Source organism: Pleurodeles waltl, chromosome 10 (genome assembly GCF_031143425.1).
Source record: "Pleurodeles waltl isolate 20211129_DDA chromosome 10, aPleWal1.hap1.20221129, whole genome shotgun sequence".
NCBI lineage: Eukaryota > Metazoa > Chordata > Amphibia > Caudata > Salamandridae > Pleurodeles > Pleurodeles waltl.
In genome coordinates this window covers 329651547-329665966 of record NC_090449.1, presented here as the reverse complement: position 1 = coordinate 329665966, position 14420 = coordinate 329651547, and the positions used below count along the sequence as shown (strand labels likewise).

At 48.4% G+C, this 14420-nt stretch overlaps 10 non-coding genes across 10 annotated transcripts; all 10 read right to left on the bottom strand.

The window, feature by feature from the left end:
* Window positions 1-530: 530 nt before the first annotated feature.
* On the bottom strand, window positions 531-603 carry TRNAV-AAC (transfer RNA valine (anticodon AAC)). Its single transcript has one exon. It is a non-coding gene; the product is annotated as a tRNA-Val (tRNA).
* A 1521-nt stretch (window positions 604-2124) lies between these two features.
* TRNAV-UAC (transfer RNA valine (anticodon UAC)) lies at window positions 2125-2197 on the bottom strand. The gene has a single exon. It is a non-coding gene; the product is annotated as a tRNA-Val (tRNA).
* A 3446-nt stretch (window positions 2198-5643) lies between these two features.
* Window positions 5644-5716, bottom strand: TRNAV-UAC (transfer RNA valine (anticodon UAC)). The gene has a single exon. It is a non-coding gene; the product is annotated as a tRNA-Val (tRNA).
* A 444-nt stretch (window positions 5717-6160) lies between these two features.
* Window positions 6161-6232, bottom strand: TRNAP-UGG (transfer RNA proline (anticodon UGG)). The gene has a single exon. It is a non-coding gene; the product is annotated as a tRNA-Pro (tRNA).
* Window positions 6233-7568: 1336 nt separating this feature from the next.
* On the bottom strand, window positions 7569-7641 carry TRNAV-AAC (transfer RNA valine (anticodon AAC)). The gene has a single exon. It is a non-coding gene; the product is annotated as a tRNA-Val (tRNA).
* A 1521-nt stretch (window positions 7642-9162) lies between these two features.
* On the bottom strand, window positions 9163-9235 carry TRNAV-UAC (transfer RNA valine (anticodon UAC)). The gene has a single exon. It is a non-coding gene; the product is annotated as a tRNA-Val (tRNA).
* Window positions 9236-9679: 444 nt separating this feature from the next.
* Window positions 9680-9751, bottom strand: TRNAP-UGG (transfer RNA proline (anticodon UGG)). The gene has a single exon. It is a non-coding gene; the product is annotated as a tRNA-Pro (tRNA).
* Window positions 9752-11087: 1336 nt separating this feature from the next.
* On the bottom strand, window positions 11088-11160 carry TRNAV-AAC (transfer RNA valine (anticodon AAC)). The gene has a single exon. It is a non-coding gene; the product is annotated as a tRNA-Val (tRNA).
* Window positions 11161-12681: 1521 nt separating this feature from the next.
* TRNAV-UAC (transfer RNA valine (anticodon UAC)) lies at window positions 12682-12754 on the bottom strand. Its single transcript has one exon. It is a non-coding gene; the product is annotated as a tRNA-Val (tRNA).
* Window positions 12755-13198: 444 nt separating this feature from the next.
* Window positions 13199-13270, bottom strand: TRNAP-UGG (transfer RNA proline (anticodon UGG)). The gene has a single exon. It is a non-coding gene; the product is annotated as a tRNA-Pro (tRNA).
* Window positions 13271-14420: the final 1150 nt, after the last annotated feature.

The window sequence follows — 14420 nt, the reverse complement described above, 5'->3', positions numbered from 1 at the left end:
TGATTGAGGGCCCAGCCGGAGGGTTGGTGGATTTCTTTTCATATGCTACAGCAGCTTGCAAAGATAGTGTTGTGGGGAGCTGGCTGTGCAAGCAGAGGAAGATTTAAGGGCAGAAAATAGACCTATCAGAAGTGCGATATGAACCCACAACTACATGAGCAAACCAGGATGCTTAGCTTAACTGAAGATCAAGCTCTCTTGAGGCTGCCGCCTTAGACCACTCGGCCATCCTGACAGCTGAGTCTGTGTTTAGGTCTGACTCCTCAGTCTGCACTTGTCGATGCTGCCGCTTGCAATGTTCCTATCAAGGTGACAGGTTTAAAGGCCCCACAATATAACATGGCCAAGAAAAAAAAAAGTAAAAAACAGAATAAGAAACCAGGCACATGCACGACTACGCAAAGATGCAGATAACTTTTTACCGGCCTGCAATAGTAATACAAGTTTTACACAGGTCACAAGTTTTTAAAGGCCATCCCTGAGTGAGACTAAGCTTTTAGGGAGCAAACACAAAAGCAGACACTGCCCATTGTTTCTGCCCGGTCTCGAACCGGGGACCTTTCGCGTGTTAGGCAAACGTGATAACCACTACACTACAGAAACAAGCATGAGGGCTTGACTGAAGGAGCAAAATTCCCCTCATAGGTTTGCCCGATTGCCTCTATACTTGATCAGCAGTTGCTCGCAAAGCGAGGAGTAAGTGTGAAAATTGCAGCGTTGTCAGCCAGCAAGCGTACACTCAGATGTACTGAAAAGTCACAGCTGCGGGTAGAGACAAATATCTGATGCCTAAATGCCTGAAACCAGAGCCTGTGAAAGCATCACACAGAGCACACTGAAAGCAAGCAGGAAGGAAGCCAAGGCATGGTGATCCTTTTTTTCTCCTGAGGCTAAAAATATTTTGCACAACAATGCTTTGAGTGGAATGAGGAATCTTCAAGCTTTGTGTATTTTGAGTAAAATTTGTGTGTTTTCTGCTAAAAAGGGTGTGTTGGGGATTTGGACCCGGACACCAACGAGCGAGGGCACAGAAGCACCACTGCTCAGACCCTGCTCCTAGGGTTGAGGGCAGAGAGTGGGCGAATACATCGCAAGGCAAGAAAATGCACATGGTTCTCTCTTCTGCAATATGACTAGAGTCATTTCCATGGTCGTCATCGAACATGACATAAAACGCCTCTATCCTTTAGACCTTTTGGCCCATAATTACAAGAGGATGACTGAGTGAGACGCTCTGCCAAATTTGGCAGCCTCGCACTCAGTCATTTTCAAAATGCAGGGAAGCGCCGTATTTAGTAGAATACAGCGCACCCCTGTGCTTCCCTCTGCGCCAGCTATAAATTAGCTGCCGAGCACCAACGCAGCCATCCTTGCGCCATGGTACAAGGATGGCTGCGTGGAGGGGGAAATTGTTTTTGTTCAGGAAGGCACACCTTCCTGCACAACAGAAATCTTCAGTGGCGATATGTTCGTGCAGCACACATAGAAAGAGCAAAAATGAGGAGAAATGAAAACATTTCTGCTCGTTTCTCCACTATAACGACACCCATTGTATGGCGCTTGGATTTTGGCGCTGCCACAGATTTACAAAAACTCGTAAAACTGGAGCAGCATCAAAATGCTATGGTGTTGCAGTGGCCCACCCAGAGCAACGCCCATTGCACGCCCCTTCCAGGGAAAGGGCTGCGTGTGAAGGGGCCGTATTTACAAGGTGGTGTTAAGCCACAAAACGTGGTTGAACGGCGTCTTGTAAATACGGCACAGTACATAGTGCCACCGGGGCGTCACTAAAGATGATGTGCCGGTGGCGATAGGGCCTTGTAAGTCTGGCCCTTTCTTTGCTCAAGGTGTATGTTCTTGGTGAAGGTAGGAAAGCCATTTTCGCTCTCATACCTTCCTTCCTTGGCTGGCTTGACCACAGTAGGCCCAGGCTTCAATGGAAAGGTCAAAAAGGGAGCAACTGACTGCCGTAAGGTGTATCGTCTTCTCTTGGTGAGTTGAGACCGATGCCCTTGGAGCGTAGTACCTCACGATGGTGAGGGATAGACACAGCCTCTTTAATTTCAATTTACCTGTCAGGTGAGGTGGTAAATGCAAATAATGTGATAAAGCACAGCAACTTGCTGTTTCTGCCTGGCCTCGAACCAGGGACCTTTCGCGTGTAAGGCGAACGTGATAACCACTACACTACAGAAACAGACATGCCTGCTTATTTGCTTCATGTGGCTATGCATTGGACTGGAACCACTGCACTGGAAACAGACACACCTGCTTTCTTTATGTGGCTATGCTTTGGACTGGAATGCAAGGACTAAGGGACAATATTCATGACGCTCAAAGCTGAGCCTTTCTGACAGGATCTCTTCCTTTGGAAGAAAGGAACTGGGATCACTTTCATTCCAAGAGGTGATTTCAAAACCAGCCCTGCAATTACTTTGGAGAAGCACTGTGCATTTCATGTTCCAACGAGAAGTGCTGCTCCAACACAAAAAAGCAGTTAGAAAGAAATCCCGCACTCCTTCATCATGCCGAACTGCCTCGACACCAGTAGAAAGCATGCAATGCATTCCACCATGGCATCTTACAAGAGTGGAAAGCAGAAATACTCCTGTTTAAAAACAGATCGAACCTATGAAGGCACGGGCTCGTCCGGGATTTGAACCCGGGACCTCTCACACCCAAAGCGAGAATCATACCCCTAGACCAATGAGCCTGCTGCTGCAAATGCCTTTCAAACATCTTCTGAAGTGTCTTTGTGAAAAAGCAGGGCCACTTGGAGACTCTCCTTCTAAGCGTGCCATAGCAATTGATGTTTTGTGCCAAGGGTTTTTTTTTTGCCTCTAGCAAGGCAAGAGGTAGTCAAGAAGCCCTATGCTAGCAAGCTGAACTGTGGCGCTGATGAGAAAAGCAGACCCTTTCTGGTAGTTGTACGCCTCCGCAGGACCTGGGCCCTTGCACCGTAGACTTCCAGACCAGAAGCACTGAAGGGCCTGCCATCTCTTGCGCCTGAGCCAGAGGAGCATGCCTCTTGTATTCAAGCACAATTGCTCGCTCAGTGCTCGATCAGGCGAGATTTATATGAGTGCCTCACAGGCCTGAAACACTCACCTGGGAGACGCGGGGTGGCTGAATTCCCAGAATGGCCTTCGATAGGAAAATCACCTCCTTTCCTCCCGACTCATTTCAGAATTGGGTGAAAATCGCAAGACAGTGTTCAGGGGTGCATGGGTACTGCCTACTCCCAGCTGCCTCTCTGTCTTCTTCATGTTAATTTCAAGTCACAAGGAGGGACCATTGCCATTCTGCTCCGCCCACCTAACCAGGAAACCCAGGTTGAGCTTGTCTGCCTGTTGTTGTTGCAGGGGCAGTGCCTTCTCTGCCCAAAAGTGGCAGGAGAGCCTCACTTCAAACGATGGAATCAACTGCTTAAGTAGAAACCAGCATGGTAGTTACAGTGATAAGGTGCAGCTCTAACTGAAGGCGTGACTGAGATGCCCCTTCCAGAAATACATGGAATGCTGATTGATGGCCCAGCCGGAGGGTTGGTGGATTTCTTTTCATGTGCTACAGCAGCTTGCAAAGATAGTGTTGTGGGGAGCTGGCTGTGCAAGCAGAGGAAGATTTAAGGGCAGAAAATAGACCTATCAGAAGTGCGATATGAACCCACAACTACATGAGCAAACCAGGATGCTTAGCTTAACTGAAGATCAAGCTCTCTTGAGGCTGCCGCCTTAGACCACTCGGCCATCCTGACAGCTGAGTCTGTGTTTAGGTCTGACTCCTCAGTCTGCACTTGTCGATGCTGCCGCTTGCAATGTTCCTATCAAGGTGACAGGTTTAAAGGCCCCACAATATAACATGGCCAAGAAAAAAAAAAGTAAAAAACAGAATAAGAAACCAGGCACATGCACGACTACGCAAAGATGCAGATAACTTTTTACCGGCCTGCAATAGTAATACAAGTTTTACACAGGTCACAAGTTTTTAAAGGCCATCCCTGAGTGAGACTAAGCTTTTAGGGAGCAAACACAAAAGCAGACACTGCCCATTGTTTCTGCCCGGTCTCGAATCGGGGACCTTTCGCGTGTTAGGCGAACGTGATAACCACTACACTACAGAAAAAAGCATGAGGGCTTGACTGAAGGAGCAAAATTCCCCTCATATGTTTGCCCGATTGCCTCTATACTTGATCAGCAGTTGCTCGCAAAGCGAGGAGTAAGTGTGAAAATTGCAGCGTTGTCAGCCAGCAAGCGTACACTCAGATGTACTGAAAAGTCACAGCTGCGGGTAGAGACAAATATCTGATGCCTAAATGCCTGAAACCAGAGCCTGTGAAAGCATCACACAGAGCACACTGAAAGCAAGCAGGAAGGAAGCCAAGGCATGGTGATCCTTTTTTTCTCCTGAGGCTAAAAATATTTTGCACAACAATGCTTTGAGTGGAATGAGGAATCTTCAAGCTTTGTGTATTTTGAGTAAAATTTGTGTGTTTTCTGCTAAAAAGGGTGTGTTGGGGATTTGGACCCGGACACCAACGAGCGAGGGCACAGAAGCACCACTGCTCAGACCCTGCTCCTAGGGTTGAGGGCAGAGAGTGGGCGAATACATCGCAAGGCAAGAAAATGCACATGGTTCTCTCTTCTGCAATATGACTAGAGTCATTTCCATGGTCGTCATCGAACATGACATAAAACGCCTCTATCCTTTAGACCTTTTGGCCCATAATTACAAGAGGATGACTGAGTGAGACGCTCTGCCAAATTTGGCAGCCTCGCACTCAGTCATTTTCAAAATGCAGGGAAGCGCCGTATTTAGTAGAATACAGCGCACCCCTGTGCTTCCCTCTGCGCCAGCTCTAAATTAGCTGCCGGGCACCAACGCAGCCATCCTTGCGCCATGGTACAAGGATGGCTGCGTGGAGGGGGAAATTGTTTTTGTTCAGGAAGGCACACCTTCCTGCACAACAGAAATCTTCAGTGGCGATATGTTCGTGCAGCACACATAGAAAGAGCAAAAATGAGGAGAAATGAAAACATTTCTGCTCGTTTCTCCACTATAACGACACCCATTGTATGGCGCTTGGATTTTGGCGCTGCCACAGATTTACAAAAACTCGTAAAACTGGAGCAGCATCAAAATGCTATGGTGTTGCAGTGGCCCACCCAGAGCAACGCCCATTGCACGCCCCTTCCAGGGAAAGGGCTGCGTGTGAAGGGGCCGTATTTACAAGGTGGTGTTAAGCCACAAAACGTGGTTGAACGGCGTCTTGTAAATACGGCACAGTACATAGTGCCACCGGGGCGTCACTAAAGATGATGTGCCGGTGGCGATAGGGCCTTGTAAGTCTGGCCCTTTCTTTGCTCAAGGTGTATGTTCTTGGTGAAGGTAGGAAAGCCATTTTCGCTCTCATACCTTCCTTCCTTGGCTGGCTTGACCACAGTAGGCCCAGGCTTCAATGGAAAGGTCAAAAAGGGAGCAACTGACTGCCGTAAGGTGTATCGTCTTCTCTTGGTGAGTTGAGACCGATGCCCTTGGAGCGTAGTACCTCACGATGGTGAGGGATAGACACAGCCTCTTTAATTTCAATTTACCTGTCAGGTGAGGTGGTAAATGCAAATAATGTGATAAAGCACAGCAACTTGCTGTTTCTGCCTGGCCTCGAACCAGGGACCTTTCGCGTGTAAGGCGAACGTGATAACCACTACACTACAGAAACAGACATGCCTGCTTATTTGCTTCATGTGGCTATGCATTGGACTGGAACCACTGCACTGGAAACAGACACACCTGCTTTCTTTATGTGGCTATGCTTTGGACTGGAATGCAAGGACTAAGGGACAATATTCATGACGCTCAAAGCTGAGCCTTTCTGACAGGATCTCTTCCTTTGGAAGAAAGGAACTGGGATCACTTTCATTCCAAGAGGTGATTTCAAAACCAGCCCTGCAATTACTTTGGAGAAGCACTGTGCATTTCATGTTCCAACGAGAAGTGCTGCTCCAACACAAAAAAGCAGTTAGAAAGAAATCCCGCACTCCTTCATCATGCCGAACTGCCTCGACACCAGTAGAAAGCATGCAATGCATTCCACCATGGCATCTTACAAGAGTGGAAAGCAGAAATACTCCTGTTTAAAAACAGATCGAACCTATGAAGGCACGGGCTCGTCCGGGATTTGAACCCGGGACCTCTCACACCCAAAGCGAGAATCATACCCCTAGACCAACGAGCCTGCTGCTGCAAAAGCCTTTCAAACATCTTCTGAAGTGTCTTTGTGAAAAAGCAGGGCCACTTGGAGACTCTCCTTCTAAGCGTGCCATAGCAATTGATGTTTTGTGCCAAGGTTTTTTTTTTTGCCTCTAGCAAGGCAAGAGGTAGTCAAGAAGCCCTATGCTAGCAAGCTGAACTGTGGCGCTGATGAGAAAAGCAGACCCTTTCTGGTAGTTGTACGCCTCCGCAGGACCTGGGCCCTTGCACCGTAGACTTCCAGACCAGAAGCACTGAAGGGCCTGCCATCTCTTGCGCCTGAGCCAGAGGAGCATGCCTCTTGTATTCAAGCACAATTGCTCGCTCAGTGCTCGATCAGGCGAGATTTATATGAGTGCCACACAGGCCTGAAACACTCACCTGGGAGACGCGGGGTGGCTGAATTCCCAGAATGGCCTTCGATAGGAAAATCACCTCCTTTCCTCCCGACTCATTTCAGAATTGGGTGAAAATCGCAAGACAGTGTTCAGGGGTGCATGGGTACTGCCTACTCCCAGCTGCCTCTCTGTCTTCTTCATGTTAATTTCAAGTCACAAGGCGGGACCATTGCCATTCTGCTCCGCCCACCTAACCAGGAAACCCAGGTTGAGCTTGTCTGCCTGTTGTTGTTGCAGGGGCAGTGCCTTCTCTGCCCAAAAGTGGCAGGAGAGCCTCACTTCAAACGACGGAATCAACTGCTTAAGTAGAAACCAGCATGGTAGTTACAGTGATAAGGTGCAGCTCTAACAGAAGGCGTGACTGAGATGCCCCTTCCAGAAATACATGGAATGCTGATTGAGGGCCCAGCCGGAGGGTTGGTGGATTTCTTTTCATATGCTACAGCAGCTTGCAAAGATAGTGTTGTGGGGAGCTGGCTGTGCAAGCAGAGGAAGATTTAAGGGCAGAAAATAGACCTATCAGAAGTGCGATATGAACCCACAACTACATGAGCAAACCAGGATGCTTAGCTTAACTGAAGATCAAGCTCTCTTGAGGCTGCCGCCTTAGACCACTCGGCCATCCTGACAGCTGAGTCTGTGTTTAGGTCTGACTCCTCAGTCTGCACTTGTCGATGCTGCCGCTTGCAATGTTCCTATCAAGGTGACAGGTTTAAAGGCCCCACAATATAACATGGCCAAGAAAAAAAAAAGTAAAAAACAGAATAAGAAACCAGGCACATGCACGACTACGCAAAGATGCAGATAACTTTTTACCGGCCTGCAATAGTAATACAAGTTTTACACAGGTCACAAGTTTTTAAAGGCCATCCCTGAGTGAGACTAAGCTTTTAGGGAGCAAACACAAAAGCAGACACTGCCCATTGTTTCTGCCCGGTCTCGAACCGGGGACCTTTCGCGTGTTAGGCGAACGTGATAACCACTACACTACAGAAACAAGCATGAGGGCTTGACTGAAGGAGCAAAATTCCCCTCATAGGTTTGCCCGATTGCCTCTATACTTGATCAGCAGTTGCTCGCAAAGCGAGGAGTAAGTGTGAAAATTGCAGCGTTGTCAGCCAGCAAGCGTACACTCAGATGTACTGAAAAGTCACAGCTGCGGGTAGAGACAAATATCTGATGCCTAAATGCCTGAAACCAGAGCCTGTGAAAGCATCACACAGAGCACACTGAAAGCAAGCAGGAAGGAAGCCAAGGCATGGTGATCCTTTTTTTCTCCTGAGGCTAAAAATATTTTGCACAACAATGCTTTGAGTGGAATGAGGAATCTTCAAGCTTTGTGTATTTTGAGTAAAATTTGTGTGTTTTCTGCTAAAAAGGGTGTGTTGGGGATTTGGACCCGGACACCAACGAGCGAGGGCACAGAAGCACCACTGCTCAGACCCTGCTCCTAGGGTTGAGGGCAGAGAGTGGGCGAATACATCGCAAGGCAAGAAAATGCACATGGTTCTCTCTTCTGCAATATGACTAGAGTCATTTCCATGGTCGTCATCGAACATGACATAAAACGCCTCTATCCTTTAGACCTTTTGGCCCATAATTACAAGAGGATGACTGAGTGAGACGCTCTGCCAAATTTGGCAGCCTCGCACTCAGTCATTTTCAAAATGCAGGGAAGCGCCGTATTTAGTAGAATACAGCGCACCCCTGTGCTTCCCTCTGCGCCAGCTCTAAATTAGCTGCCGAGCACCAACGCAGCCATCCTTGCGCCATGGTACAAGGATGGCTGCGTGGAGGGGGAAATTGTTTTTGTTCAGGAAGGCACACCTTCCTGCACAACAGAAATCTTCAGTGGCGATATGTTCGTGCAGCACACATAGAAAGAGCAAAAATGAGGAGAAATGAAAACATTTCTGCTCGTTTCTCCACTATAACGACACCCATTGTATGGCGCTTGGATTTTGGCGCTGCCACAGATTTACAAAAACTCGTAAAACTGGAGCAGCATCAAAATGCTATGGTGTTGCAGTGGCCCACCCAGAGCAACGCCCATTGCACGCCCCTTCCAGGGAAAGGGCTGCGTGTGAAGGGGCCGTATTTACAAGGTGGTGTTAAGCCACAAAACGTGGTTGAACGGCGTCTTGTAAATACGGCACAGTACATAGTGCCACCGGGGCGTCACTAAAGATGATGTGCCGGTGGCGATAGGGCCTTGTAAGTCTGGCCCTTTCTTTGCTCAAGGTGTATGTTCTTGGTGAAGGTAGGAAAGCCATTTTCGCTCTCATACCTTCCTTCCTTGGCTGGCTTGACCACAGTAGGCCCAGGCTTCAATGGAAAGGTCAAAAAGGGAGCAACTGACTGCCGTAAGGTGTATCGTCTTCTCTTGGTGAGTTGAGACCGATGCCCTTGGAGCGTAGTACCTCACGATGGTGAGGGATAGACACAGCCTCTTTAATTTCAATTTACCTGTCAGGTGAGGTGGTAAATGCAAATAATGTGATAAAGCACAGCAACTTGCTGTTTCTGCCTGGCCTCGAACCAGGGACCTTTCGCGTGTAAGGCGAACGTGATAACCACTACACTACAGAAACAGACATGCCTGCTTATTTGCTTCATGTGGCTATGCATTGGACTGGAACCACTGCACTGGAAACAGACACACCTGCTTTCTTTATGTGGCTATGCTTTGGACTGGAATGCAAGGACTAAGGGACAATATTCATGACGCTCAAAGCTGAGCCTTTCTGACAGGATCTCTTCCTTTGGAAGAAAGGAACTGGGATCACTTTCATTCCAAGAGGTGATTTCAAAACCAGCCCTGCAATTACTTTGGAGAAGCACTGTGCATTTCATGTTCCAACGAGAAGTGCTGCTCCAACACAAAAAAGCAGTTAGAAAGAAATCCCGCACTCCTTCATCATGCCGAACTGCCTCGACACCAGTAGAAAGCATGCAATGCATTCCACCATGGCATCTTACAAGAGTGGAAAGCAGAAATACTCCTGTTTAAAAACAGATCGAACCTATGAAGGCACGGGCTCGTCCGGGATTTGAACCCGGGACCTCTCACACCCAAAGCGAGAATCATACCCCTAGACCAACGAGCTGGCTGCTGCAAATGCCTTTCAAACATCTTCTGAAGTGTCTTTGTGAAAAAGCAGGGCCACTTGGAGACTCTCCTTCTAAGCGTGCCATAGCAATTGATGTTTTGTGCCAAGGGGTTTTTTTTTGCCTCTAGCAAGGCAAGAGGTAGTTTAGAAGCCCTATGCTAGCAAGCTGAACTGTGGCGCTGATGAGAAAAGCAGACCCTTTCTGGTAGTTGTACACCTCCGCAGGACCTGGGCCCTTGCACTGTAGACTTCCAGACCAGAAGCACTGAAGGGCCTGCCATCTCTTGCGCCTGAGCCAGAGGAGCATGCCTCTTGTATTCAAGCACAATTGCTCGCTCAGTGCTCGATCAGGCGAGATTTATATGAGTGCCTCACAGGCCTGAAACACTCACCTGGGAGACGCGGGGTGGCTGAATTCCCAGAATGGCCTTCGATAGGAAAATCACCTCCTTTCCTCCCGACTCATTTCAGAATTGGGTGAAAATCGCAAGACAGTGTTCAGGGGTGCATGGGTACTGCCTACTCCCAGCTGCCTCTCTGTCTTCTTCATGTTAATTTCAAGTCACAAGGAGGGACCATTGCCATTCTGCTCCGCCCACCTAACCAGGAAACCCAGGTTGAGCTTGTCTGCCTGTTGTTGTTGCAGGGGCAGTGCCTTCTCTGCCCAAAAGTGGCAGGAGAGCCTCACTTCAAACGATGGAATCAACTGCTTAAGTAGAAACCAGCATGGTAGTTACAGTGATAAGGTGCAGCTCTAACAGAAGGCGTGACTGAGATGCCCCTTCCAGAAATACATGGAATGCTGATTGAGGGCCCAGCCGGAGGGTTGGTGGATTTCTTTTCATATGCTACAGCAGCTTGCAAAGATAGTGTTGTGGGGAGCTGGCTGTGCAAGCAGAGGAAGATTTAAGGGCAGAAAATAGACCTATCAGAAGTGCGATATGAACCCACAACTACATGAGCAAACCAGGATGCTTAGCTTAACTGAAGATCAAGCTCTCTTGAGGCTGCCGCCTTAGACCACTCGGCCATCCTGACAGCTGAGTCTGTGTTTAGGTCTGACTCCTCAGTCTGCACTTGTCGATGCTGCCGCTTGCAATGTTCCTATCAAGGTGACAGGTTTAAAGGCCCCACAATATAACATGGCCAAGAAAAAAAAAAGTAAAAAACAGAATAAGAAACCAGGCACATGCACGACTACGCAAAGATGCAGATAACTTTTTACCGGCCTGCAATAGTAATACAAGTTTTACACAGGTCACAAGTTTTTAAAGGCCATCCCTGAGTGAGACTAAGCTTTTAGGGAGCAAACACAAAAGCAGACACTGCCCATTGTTTCTGCCCGGTCTCGAACCGGGGACCTTTCGCGTGTTAGGCGAACGTGATAACCACTACACTACAGAAACAAGCATGAGGGCTTGACTGAAGGAGCAAAATTCCCCTCATATGTTTGCCCGATTGCCTCTATACTTGATCAGCAGTTGCTCGCAAAGCGAGGAGTAAGTGTGAAAATTGCAGCGTTGTCAGCCAGCAAGCGTACACTCAGATGTACTGAAAAGTCACAGCTGCGGGTAGAGACAAATATCTGATGCCTAAATGCCTGAAACCAGAGCCTGTGAAAGCATCACACAGAGCACACTGAAAGCAAGCAGGAAGGAAGCCAAGGCATGGTGATCCTTTTTTTCTCCTGAGGCTAAAAATATTTTGCACAACAATGCTTTGAGTGGAATGAGGAATCTTCAAGCTTTGTGTATTTTGAGTAAAATTTGTGTGTTTTCTGCTAAAAAGGGTGTGTTGGGGATTTGGACCCGGACACCAACGAGCGAGGGCACAGAAGCACCACTGCTCAGACCCTGCTCCTAGGGTTGAGGGCAGAGAGTGGGCGAATACATCGCAAGGCAAGAAAATGCACATGGTTCTCTCTTCTGCAATATGACTAGAGTCATTTCCATGGTCGTCATCGAACATGACATAAAACGCCTCTATCCTTTAGACCTTTTGGCCCATAATTACAAGAGGATGACTGAGTGAGACGCTCTGCCAAATTTGGCAGCCTCGCACTCAGTCATTTTCAAAATGCAGGGAAGCGCCGTATTTAGTAGAATACAGCGCACCCCTGTGCTTCCCTCTGCGCCAGCTCTAAATTAGCTGCCGAGCACCAACGCAGCCATCCTTGCGCCATGGTACAAGGATGGCTGCGTGGAGGGGGAAATTGTTTTTGTTCAGGAAGGCACACCTTCCTGCACAACAGAAATCTTCAGTGGCGATATGTTCGTGCAGCACACATAGAAAGAGCAAAAATGAGGAGAAATGAAAACATTTCTGCTCGTTTCTCCACTATAACGACACCCATTGTATGGCGCTTGGATTTTGGTGCTGCCACAGATTTACAAAAACTCGTAAAACTGGAGCAGCATCAAAATGCTATGGTGTTGCAGTGGCCCACCCAGAGCAACGCCCATTGCACGCCCCTTCCAGGGAAAGGGCTGCGTGTGAAGGGGCCGTATTTACAAGGTGGTGTTAAGCCACAAAACGTGGTTGAACGGCGTCTTGTAAATACGGCACAGTACATAGTGCCACCGGGGCGTCACTAAAGATGATGTGCCGGTGGCGATAGGGCCTTGTAAGTCTGGCCCTTTCTTTGCTCAAGGTGTATGTTCTTGGTGAAGGTAGGAAAGCCATTTTCGCTCTCATACCTTCCTTCCTTGGCTGGCTTGACCACAGTAGGCCCAGGCTTCAATGGAAAGGTCAAAAAGGGAGCAACTGACTGCCGTAAGGTGTATCGTCTTCTCTTGGTGAGTTGAGACCGATGCCCTTGGAGCGTAGTACCTCACGATGGTGAGGGATAGACACAGCCTCTTTAATTTCAATTTACCTGTCAGGTGAGGTGGTAAATGCAAATAATGTGATAAAGCACAGCAACTTGCTGTTTCTGCCTGGCCTCGAACCAGGGACCTTTCGCGTGTAAGGCGAACGTGATAACCACTACACTACAGAAACAGACATGCCTGCTTATTTGCTTCATGTGGCTATGCATTGGACTGGAACCACTGCACTGGAAACAGACACACCTGCTTTCTTTATGTGGCTATGCTTTGGACTGGAATGCAAGGACTAAGGGACAATATTCATGACGCTCAAAGCTGAGCCTTTCTGACAGGATCTCTTCCTTTGGAAGAAAGGAACTGGGATCACTTTCATTCCAAGAGGTGATTTCAAAACCAGCCCTGCAATTACTTTGGAGAAGCACTGTGCATTTCATGTTCCAACGAGAAGTGCTGCTCCAACACAAAAAAGCAGTTAGAAAGAAATCCCGCACTCCTTCATCATGCCGAACTGCCTCGACACCAGTAGAAAGCATGCAATGCATTCCACCATGGCATCTTACAAGAGTGGAAAGCAGAAATACTCCTGTTTAAAAACAGATCGAACCTATGAAGGCACGGGCTCGTCCGGGATTTGAACCCGGGACCTCTCACACCCAAAGCGAGAATCATACCCCTAGACCAACGAGCCTGCTGCTGCAAAAGCCTTTCAAACATCTTCTGAAGTGTCTTTGTGAAAAAGCAGGGCCACTTGGAGACTCTCCTTCTAAGCGTGCCATAGCAATTGATGTTTTGTGCCAAGGGGTTTTTTTTTGCCTCTAGCAAGGAAAGAGGTAGTCAAGAAGCCCTATGCTAGCAAGCTGAACTGTGGCGCTGATGAGAAAAGCAGACCCTTTCTGGTAGTTGTACGCCTCCGCAGGACCTGGGCCCTTGCACCGTAGACTTCCAGACCAGAAGCACTGAAGGGCCTGCCATCTCTTGCGCCTGAGCCAGAGGAGCATGCCTCTTGTATTCAAGCACAATTGCTCGCTCAGTGCTCGATCAGGCGAGATTTATATGAGTGCCTCACAGGCCTGAAACACTCACCTGGGAGACGCGGGGTGGCTGAATTCCCAGAATGGCCTTCGATAGGAAAATCACCTCCTTTCCTCCCGACTCATTTCAGAATTGGGTGAAAATCGCAAGACAGTGTTCAGGGGTGCATGGGTACTGCCTACTCCCAGCTGCCTCTCTGTCTTCTTCATGTTAATTTCAAGTCACAAGGAGGGACCATTGCCATTCTGCTCCGCCCACCTAACCAGGAAACCCAGGTTGAGCTTGTCTGCCTGTTGTTGTTGCAGGGGCAGTGCCTTCTCTGCCCAAAAGTGGCAGGAGAGCCTCACTTCAAACGATGGAATCAACTGCTTAAGTAGAAACCAGCATGGTAGTTACAGTGATAAGGTGCAGCTCTAACAGAAGGCGTGACTGAGATGCCCCTTCCAGAAATACATGGAATGCTGATTGAGGGCCCAGCCGGAGGGTTGGTGGATTTCTTTTCATATGCTACAGCAGCTTGCAAAGATAGTGTTGTGGGGAGCTGGCTGTGCAAGCAGAGGAAGATTTAAGGGCAGAAAATAGACCTATCAGAAGTGCGATATGAACCCACAACTACATGAGCAAACCAGGATGCTTAGCTTAACTGAAGATCAAGCTCTCTTGAGGCTGCCGCCTTAGACCACTCGGCCATCCTGACAGCTGAGTCTGTGTTTAGGTCTGACTCCTCAGTCTGCACTTGTCGATGCTGCCGCTTGCAATGTTCCTATCAAGGTGACAGGTTTAAAGGCCCCACAATATAACATGGC